Source organism: Ranitomeya variabilis, chromosome 8 (assembly GCF_051348905.1).
Source record: "Ranitomeya variabilis isolate aRanVar5 chromosome 8, aRanVar5.hap1, whole genome shotgun sequence".
In the NCBI taxonomy this organism is placed as follows: domain Eukaryota; kingdom Metazoa; phylum Chordata; class Amphibia; order Anura; family Dendrobatidae; genus Ranitomeya; species Ranitomeya variabilis.
The window spans coordinates 85,081,012-85,089,817 of NC_135239.1; positions in this window are offsets into that span (position 1 = coordinate 85,081,012).

An 8,806-nucleotide genomic window follows, 5' to 3' on the forward strand; every position below is an offset into this window, starting at 1 on the left:
AGGAAGGCCACCAAAAAGACCTGGCCACCAAGTCTCTAGTACCAAATATTCCAGGATGACCAGCCAACACAGAAGAATGGACCTCGGAGATGACTCTACTGGTCCAATCATCCGGAACAAACAGTCTTTCTGGTGGACAACGATCCGGTTTATCCACCTGAAACTCCTGCAATGCACGTCGCAAGTCTGGGGATACGGCGGACAATATTACCCCATCCCTAAGGATACCAGTAGGCCCAGAGTCTCCAGGAGAGTCAGGCACAAAACTCCTGGAAAGAGCATCTGCCTTCACATTCTTTGAACCTGGCAGGTATGAAACCACGAAATTGAAACGAGAAAAAAACAACGACCAACGAGCCTGTCTAGGATTCAAACGCCTGGCAGACTCAAGGTAAATGAGATTCTTGTGATCAGTCAAGACCACCACACGATGTTTAGCACCCTCAAGCCAATGACGCCACTCCTCAAATGCCCACTTCATGGCCAAAAGCTCCCGATTACCCACATCATAATTGCGCTCGGCGGGCGAGAATTTTCTAGAGAAGAAAGCACATGGCTTCATCACCGAGCCATTAGAACTTCTCTGTGACAAAACCGCCCCCGCTCCAATCTCGGAAGCATCAACCTCCACCTGGAAAGGAAGTGAAACATCTGGTTGACACAACACAGGAGCAGAAGAAAACCGGCGCTTAAGTTCCCGAAAGGCCTCCACGGCCGCAGGAGACCAATCAGCAACATCAGCACCCTTTTTAGTCAAATCAGTCAAAGGTTTGACAATACTGGAAAAATTAGCAATGAACCGACGATAAAAATTAGCAAACCCCAAGAACTTCTGAAGGCTCTTAACAGATGTAGGTTGTGTCCAGTCACAAATAGCCTGAACCTTGACGGGATCCATCTCAATAGTAGAAGGAGAAAAAATATACCCCAAAAAAGAAATCTTCTGGACTCCGAAGAGACACTTTGAACCCTTCACAAACAGAGAATTGGCCCGCAGAACCTGAAACACCTTCCTGACCTGTAGAACATGAGACTCCCAGTCATCAGAAAACACCAAAATATCATCCAAATACACAATCATAAACTTATCCAGATATTCACGGAAAATATTGTGCATAAAGGACTGAAAGACTGACGGAGCATTGGAGAGTCCAAAAGGCATTACCAAATACTCAAAATGGCCCTCAGGCGTATTAAATGCGGTTTTCCACTCATCACCCTGTTTTATCCGCACCAGATTATACGCACCGCGAAGATCTATCTTAGTGAACCACCTAGCCCCCTTAATGCGAGCAAACAAATCAGTTAATAATGGCAATGGATACTGGTATTTGACTGTAATCTTATTCAGAAGGCGATAATCTATACAAGGCCTCAGGGAACCATCTTTTTTTGCCACGAAAAAGAAACCTGCTCCCAGAGGGGACGAAGATGGACGAATATGTCCCTTTTCCAAGGACTCCTTAACATAATTCCGCATAGCAGTATGCTCTGGCAGTGACAGATTAAATAAACGACCCTTAGGGAACTTACTGCCAGGAATCAATTCTATAGCACAGTCACACTCTCTATGAGGAGGGAGCGAATTGAGCTTAGGCTCCTCAAAAACATCCCTATAGTCAAACAAAAACGCAGGGATCTCAGAAGGAGTAGATGAAGCGATTGAAATCGGAGGTGCATCATCATGAACCCCCTGACATCCCCAGCTCAACACAGACATTGTTTTCCAGTCCAGGACAGGATTATGAGTTTGTAACCATGGCAGACCAAGCACTAGTACATCATGTAAATTATACAGTACAAGGAAGCGAATCACCTCCTGATGAACGGGAGTCATGCGCATGGTCACTTGTGTCCAATACTGCGGTTTATTCATAGCCAATGGTGTAGAGTCAATTCCTTTCAGAGGAATAGGAACTTCCAGAGGCTCCAGACTAAAACCGCAGCGTTTAGCAAATGACCAATCCATAAGACTCAGGGCAGCGCCCGAATCCACATAGGCATCGACGGAAATGGAAGACAGTGAAAAAATCAGAATCACAGACAAAATGAACTTAGGCTGCAGAGTACCAATGGCAAAAGATTTATCAACCCTTTTTGTGCGTTTAGAGCATGCTGATATAACATGAGCTGAATCACCACAATAAAAACACAATCCATTTTTCCGCCTATAATTTTGCCGTTCACTTCTGGACTGAATTCTATCACATTGCATAGTCTCAGGTGCCTGTTCAGAAGACACCGCCAACTGGTGCACGGGTTTGCGCTCCCGTAAACGCCGATCAATCTGAATGGCCATAGCCATAGACTCATTCAGACCTGTAGGCATAGGGAACCCAACCATAATATCCTTAATGGCCTCAGAAAGACCATTTCTGAAGTTTGCAGCCAGGGCGCACTCATTCCACTGAGTAAGCACCGACCATTTCCGAAATTTTTGACAATATATTTCCGCTTCATCATGCCCCTGAGAGAGGGCTAATAAAGCCTTTTCAGCCTGAATCTCTAGGTTAGGTTCCTCATAGAGCAATCCCAATGCCAGAAAAAACGCATCCACACTGAGCAATGCAGGATCCCCTGGTGCCAATGCAAATGCCCAATTCTGAGGGTCGCCCCGCAGGAAAGATATTACAATCTTGACCTGTTGAGCAGGGTCTCCAGAGGAGCGAGATTTTAAAGAAAGAAACAATTTACAATTGTTCCTGAAATTCAGGAAGGTAGATCTATCTCCAGAAAAGAACTCTGGAATAGGAATTCTAGGTTCAGACATGGGAGTGTGAACAACAAAATCCTGTATGTTTTGAACTTTTGCCTCGAGATTACTCAGGCTGGAAGCCAAACTCTGGACATCCATGTTAAACAGCCAAGATCAGAGCCATTCAAGGGTTAAGAGGAGGTAAGAAGCAGCTAGACAGCAATTAAGGGCTAGGCAGCAAAACTCTGAAGGGAAAAAAAAAAAAAAATTTCCCTTGAACACTTCTTTTTCTCCTGCTTCAGCCCAAACAATTAACACTTTGTGGGCCGGCTATACTGTCATGAATCCCCAATGGCTAGGGATAGCACAGGAAAAGCAAAGTACAAATAGATAACGGACGAGCTCTAGGGTGATGGAACCTGGGCTGACCGCTGCCCTACGCCTGACAAACGCAACTAGAGATAGCCAGGGAGCGTGCCTACGTTGGTTCTAGACGCCACGCACCAGCCTAAGAGCTAACTAGTACTGCAGAGAAAATAAAGACCTCACTTGCCTCCAGAGGAATGAACCCCAAAAGATATAGTTGCCCCCTCACATGTATTGACAGTGAAATGAGAGGAAGGCACACACATAGAGATGATATATATAGTTTTAGCAAATAGAGGCCCGCTGTAAACTAGAAAGCAGAACGATACAAAAGGGGACTGAGCGGTCAGCAAAAAACCCTAATCAAAAAAACCATCCTGAGATTACAAGAACCCATGTGCCAACTCATGGCACATGGGGAGAACCTCAGTCCACTAGAGCTACCAGCTAGCATAGAGACATAATAAGCAAGCTGGACAAAAAACCAAAACAACTGAAAATCAGCACTTAGCTTATCCTGAAAGATCTGGGAGCAGGTAGGCAGGAACCAAACAGAGCACATCTGAATACATTGATAGCCGGCAAGGGAATGACAGAAAGGCCAGGTAAAATAGGAAACACCCAGCCTCTGATGGACAGGTGGAAACCAAAGGCCGCAACCCACCAAAGTCACCCAGTACCAGCAGTAACCACCAGAGGGAGCCCACAAACAGAATCCACAACAGCTGCCGCCAGTGCAGGCTTCGGCCTACACTCTGCTCCCTCTCCTCCTCCTGCTGACCCCGGGCTCTAACACCGCCAGTTGGGGCCCGGTACTGCTAGCTGCACAGAGAAAAACACCAGCCAATGTGTCAGTGGGGTTCAGCACCGCCAGCTGTTCCCCTGCTGTGCAGCCGGCAATGTGTCCTGCAACTGCCACGCAGGCACAACAGACCCAAAGCTGCCGCCAGTGCAGGCTTCGGCCTACACTCTGCTCCCTCTCCTCCTCCTGCTGACCCCGGGCTCTAACACCGCCAGTTGGGGCCCGGTACTGCTAGCTGCACAGAGAAAAACCCCAGCCAATCTGTCAGTGGGGTTCAGCACCGCCAGCTGTTCCCCTGCTGTGCAGCCGGCATCGTGTCCTGCAAAAGCCACGCAGACACTTGCTCTTGTACCTTCTGCTCCCCATCCTGGTTCCAGTACCGTCAGCTGGTTCCGGGCAGAGCCTTTGGCTTAGGTGCCTCCCTCTGGGTATCCGAGTTCCACCAACGTCAGGTGGTCCTTGGTAGTGCTTTCAGGCATGGGTACCTCCTGCTTAGTAACCGGGTTCCAGTAACGTCAGCTGGTCCTCGGTAGTTCCATTGGCTCTTGGACCTTCGGCTACCCATCTGGGTTCCAGCACCGTCAGCTTGTTCTCGGCACTGTCTTTTGCTGTTGTACCTTCTGCTCCCCATCCTGGTTCCAGTACCATCAGCTGGTTCCAGGCAGAGCCTTTGGCTTAGGTGCCTCATTCTGGGTATCCGAGTTCCACCGACGTCAGGTGGTCCTTGGTAGTGCTTTCAGGCACGGGTACCTCCTGCTTAGTAACCGGGTTCCAGTAACGTCAGCTGGTCCTCGGTAGTTCCATTGGCTCTTGGACCTTCGGGTAGCTGTTATGACCCCAATGGCGAGGGTCTCAGAGGAACGTGGAAGTCTGCAGAAAAAATCCAGCTCATAGGGCAGTGGTAGCTGGGTTGACCATATATCTACTCCTAACGCCAACACTAGAAGTAGCCGGGGATCATTCCTACGTTGATTCTAGATGACACGCTCCAGCCGGAGAATCTAGCTACCCCTAGTAGAGGAAAACAAAAGACCTTTCTTGCCTCCAGAGAAGGGGACCCCAAAGCTGGATAGAAGCCCCCCACAAATAATAACGGTGAGGTAAGAGGAAATGACAAACACAGAAATGAACCAGGTTTAGCACAGAGAGGCCCGCTAACTGATAGCAGAATAAAGAAAGGTAACTTATATGGTCAACAAAAACCCTATCAAAATCCACACTGGAAATTCAAGAACCCCCGAACCGTCTAACGGTCCGGGGGGAGAACACCAGCCCCCTAGAGCTTCCAGCAAAGGTCAGGCTATATATTTGGAACAAGCTGGACAAAAATACAAAACCAAAACAAAATAGCAAAAAGCAAAAAGCAAAAAGCGGACTTAGCTGATATAACTGGAACCAGGATCAGTAGACAAGAGCACAGCAGACTAGCTCTGATAACTACGTTGCCAGGCATTGAACTGAAGGTCCAGGGAGCTTAAATAGCAACACCCTTAACTAACGACCCAGGTGCGGATAAAAGGAATGACAGAAAAACCAGAGTCAAAAAACTAGTAACCACTAGAGGGAGCAAAAAGTAAATTCACAACAGTACCCCCCCCTTAGTGAGGGGTCACCGAACCCTCACCACGACCACCAGGGCGATCAGGATGAGCGGCATGAAAGGCACGAACTAAATCGGCCGCATGAACATCAGAGGCGACCACCCAGGAATTATCCTCCTGACCATAGCCCTTCCACTTGACCAGGTACTGAAGCCTCCGCCTGGAGAGGCGAGAATCCAAGATCTTCTCCACCACGTACTCCAACTCGCCCTCAACCAACACCGGAGCAGGAGGCTCAGCAGAAGGAACTATAGGCACAATGTACCGCCGCAACAAGGACCTATGAAATACATTGTGAATAGCAAACGACACAGGAAGATCCAGACGAAAAGATACAGGATTAAGGATTTCCAATATCTTGTAAGGCCCAATTAAACGAGGTTTAAATTTGGGAGAGGAGACCTTCATAGGAACAAAGCGGGAAGAAAGCCATACCAAATCCCCAACGCGTAGTCGGGGACCCACACCGCGGCGGCGGTTGGCAAAGCGCTGAGCCCTCTCCTGTGACAACTTCAAGTTGTCCACCACATGATTCCAGATCCGCTGCAACCTATCCACCACAGAATCCACCCCAGGACAGTCAGAAGGCTCCACATGACCCGAAGAAAAGCGAGGATGGAAACCAGAGTTGCAGAAAAAAGGCGAAACCAAGGTGGCGGAACTAGCCCGATTATTAAGGGCAAACTCAGCCAACGGCAAGAATGTCACCCAATCGTCCTGATCAGCAGAGACAAAACACCTCAAATAAGCCTCCAAAGTCTGATTGGTTCGCTCCGTCTGTCCATTAGTCTGAGGATGGAAAGCAGACGAAAACGACAAATCAATGCCCATCCTACTACAAAAGGATCGCCAGAATCTGGAAACGAACTGGGATCCTCTGTCTGACACAATATTCTCAGGGATGCCGTGCAAACGAACCACGTTCTGGAAAAACACAGGAACCAGATCGGAAGAGGAAGGCAGCTTAGGCAAAGGAACCAAATGGACCATCTTTGAGAAGCGATCGCATATCACCCAGATAACGGACATGCCCTGGGATAGCGGAAGATCAGAAATGAAATCCATGGAGATATGTGTCCAAGGTCTCTTCGGGACAGGCAAGGGCAAGAGCAAACCGCTGGCACGAGAACAGCAAGGCTTAGCTCGAGCACAAGTCCCACAGGACTGCACAAATGACCGCACATCCCTTGACAAGGAAGGCCACCAAAAGGACCTGGCCACCAGATCTCTGGTGCCAAAAATTCCCGGGTGACCTGCCAACACCGAGGAATGAACCTCGGAAATGACTCTGCTGGTCCACTTATCCGGGACAAACAGTCTGTCAGGTGGACAAGACTCAGGCCTATCAGCCTGAAATCTCTGCAACACACGTCGCAGATCCGGAGAAATAGCTGACAAGATAACTCCATCTTTAAGAATACCAACAGGATCAGCGACTCCAGGAGCATCAGGCACAAAGCTCCTAGAAAGAGCATCGGCCTTCACATTCTTTGAACCTGGTAAATACGAGACAACAAAATCAAAGCGGGAGAAAAACAATGACCAGCGGGCCTGTCTCGGATTAAGGCGTTTAGCAGACTCGAGATACATCAGATTTTTGTGATCAGTCAAGACCACCACACGATGCTTAGCACCCTCGAGCCAATGACGCCACTCCTCAAATGCCCATTTCATGGCCAACAACTCCCGATTGCCCACATCATAATTTCGCTCGGCAGGCGAAAACTTCCTAGAGAAAAAGGCACAAGGTTTCATAACAGAGCAACCAGGGCCTCTCTGCGACAAAACGGCCCCTGCTCCAATCTCTGAAGCATCCACCTCAACCTGAAAGGGAAGTGAGACATCGGGCTGGCACAAAACAGGCGCCGAAGTAAACCGGCGTTTCAACTCCTGGAAAGCCTCCACGGCAGCAGGAGCCCAGTTAGCTACATCGGAGCCCTTCTTGGTCATATCCGTCAAAGGTTTCACAATGCTAGAAAAATTAGCGATAAAACGACGGTAGAAGTTAGCGAAACCCAAGAACTTCTGTAGACTCTTAACTGACGAGGGCTGAGTCCAATCAAGAATAGCTCGGACCTTGACTGGGTCCATCTCCACAGCAGAAGGGGAAAAAATGAACCCCAAAAAGGGAACCTTCTGTACACCAAAGAGACACTTTGAGCCCTTGACAAACAAAGAATTTTCACGCAAAATTTTAAAGACCAACCTGACCTGCTCCACATGCGAATCCCAATTATCAGAAAAAACCAAAATATCATCCAGATAAACAATCAAAAATTTATCCAGATACTTCCGGAAAATGTCATGCATAAAGGACTGAAAAACTGAAGGCGCATTGGAGAGCCCAAAAGGCATCACCAAGTACTCAAAATGACCTTCGGGCGTATTGAATGCGGTTTTCCATTCATCACCTTGCCTAATGCGCACAAGGTTGTACGCACCACGAAGATCTATCTTGGTGAACCACTTGGCACCTTTAATCCGGGCAAACAAGTCAGACAACAGCGGTAAAGGATACTGAAATTTGACAGTGATCTTATTTAAAAGCCGATAATCTTTATCTCTTCTCTTTATTTTTTATATAGCGCTAACATATTCCGCAGCGCTTTACAATTTTGCACACATTATCATCGCTGTCCCTGATGGGGCTCACAATCTAAATCCCCTATCAGTATGTCTTTTGAATGTGGGAGGAAACCGGAGTACCCGGAGGAAACCCACGCAAACACGGAGAGAACATACAAACTCTTTGCAGATGTTGTCCTGAGTGGGATTAGAACCCAGGACTCCAGCGCTGCAAGGCTGCTGTGCTAACCACTGCGCCACCGTGCTGCCCCGATAATCAATACAAGGTCTCAAAGATCCGTCCTTTTTTGCCACAAAAAAGAATCCCGCACCAAGAGGGGAAGAAGACGGACGAATATGTCCTTTCTCTAGAGACTCTTTGATATATGAACGCATAGCGGTATGTTCAGGTACCGACAGATTAAACAGTCTTCCCTTAGGAAATTTACTGCCTGGGATCAAATCTATAGCACAGTCACAGTCCCTATGAGGAGGCAGTGCACTGGACTCAGACTCACTGAAGACATCCTGATAATCAGACAAATACTCCGGAACTTCCGAAGGCGTAGAAGAAGCAATAGACACAGGCAGGGAATCCCCATGAATACCACGACAGCCCCAACTTGAGACTGACATAGCCTTCCAGTCCAGGACTGGATTATGGGTCTGTAACCATGGCAGCCCTAAAACAACCAAATCATGCATTTTATGTAAAACCAGGAAACGTATCACCTCGCGGTGTTCAGGAGTCATGCACATGGTAACCTGTGTCCAATA